Genomic DNA, 1,797 nt, shown 5'->3' with positions numbered 1-1,797 from the left:
TATATATATTATTCTATAGGAAGGAACCTGACCTTGGTGATGCTGTCTTTGTGCACTGCAGGGGAGCACAGAGGGAATCCATGGGAAACTCAGAGAAATCTTCATGCCTTGGGAAGATTCTTCTCTCCTYCATGAGCCTAAAAACCACAGATAAGCACAGCCCCGAGGTACGCTGAGCACAATTTGCCTACAGCTGTAAGCTTAGAACGCAGGGGAGGAAAAGGAAGTAAAACAAACAAAAAAAAAAACCAAAATCAAAAACTAGGAGAGCTGGAAATGTTGGCTAGCAGCTAGAGACTCCCAGGTTGCTCTCACTCACTGAGACAGATACCTGCWGCGCACTCAGATAGTTTATTTACTGAACTAAATAAGTTATTTATGAGCCGAGGAGAAGGTGAGTCTAATGAAGGAAAAAATAAGCCTGATATTGATTATGCATAAATTGTACTCTGGGGGTTGTTGCACAGTGCTGCAGCTTGTCTGTGCAGAAACAGAAAGCAAATTCTACAAAGTTTTGAGCTCAGTTTGCACCATCTCAGTCAATACAAATATTGTGTGATATTTACTATGATATAATTATACTTATAGGGTCGAATGTCATTTTTGCCTTTTTAACATGAAAAAATAAATCATTTTGCACCAGTTTTTAAAATATCGAATATGGCGATGAAGACGTTTGTGAATAAAACCTGAACCCCGCCGTCGCCCTGCATGATAGCCTGACCAAATAGGATGTAAGTACATCAAATATCCTGGACCATACATGTATTATACATGTCATTCTACCCCGTTTTCATTTCGTATTCAGGTCGGGCTGTTCATCCAGGATGCTTGATGGCAGAGCTGCTGATTCCCATTGACACGGCCCTGGCTGCGCTCCGTCTGAACCCTCTCACATCATCGCCAGGGGCTCCAAACACAGATAAGCCCATCACAGCTTCCTGGCATCCTGACCCAGAGCCGCGCCGATCGGCTCAACTGATACTGTAAACAAGATAAATGAGCATGAGAGCACAGACGGAGGAGGGGAAATCTGATAGATTTCTTAATATTTGCAGGTGAACACGTGAATGTATAAATACGAGAAAGAAAAAATATATRGAACGTAGAAGCTTGCAGGTCAAGAGAACCAAACTAGCGAGCTAATGACAGAGACAAAGAAATATAGTATTAGCTGAGGGCGGTGTATTCAAATGAGTGTGCGTGGCGGTCCATCGCACAGATTGGCTGTGAATTATTACCACTGTGTGTTCACTGGAGCTGCCAGGCCAGTGGGCACTTTGTAATTCAGGGAGACAGAAACAAAAGGAAAGGCAGCGGAGAATCAGAATTCCCCCTAGAGGCGAGAGTGGAACATGCTCAATTATATTTAAACAGTTTCTATAAACCCAATGAATTCATTTGAAATTTGTACGTTTCACTCAGTCCACTGTTTCTTGTCAGATCTGCTCACCTTTAGCTGCGTGGGAATGATTTAGTGAACATATGCTACACCTGGAGAAAATATCTAAACATATTTCTACTTTTTTTTTGTCTTTTGTTTCCTTTTTCATATGAATGTGAGAGTGTGTTGTAGTTGTGCCTGGAGGATTTGTTTGGAGGAACATGACAGAAAAATCAGAGTAAAGTCAAAATAAAAACATGAAACCAGACGAAACATAACAGTATGTTAGTCCTCTTCATATGAATTCAATGATTTTGGTTCAATTTAGGGTCTCTTTTTAAAGGCACAGTGTGTAGGATTTGTTGTTTTCAGCGACATCTAGTGGTTGAGTGTTTGAATCATCCTCCCTGGTC

This window comes from Austrofundulus limnaeus, unplaced genomic scaffold, assembly GCF_001266775.1.
Source record: "Austrofundulus limnaeus strain Quisiro unplaced genomic scaffold, Austrofundulus_limnaeus-1.0 Scaffold71, whole genome shotgun sequence".
Lineage (NCBI taxonomy): Eukaryota > Metazoa > Chordata > Actinopteri > Cyprinodontiformes > Rivulidae > Austrofundulus > Austrofundulus limnaeus.
Note: the sequence above shows the minus strand (reverse complement) of the source record.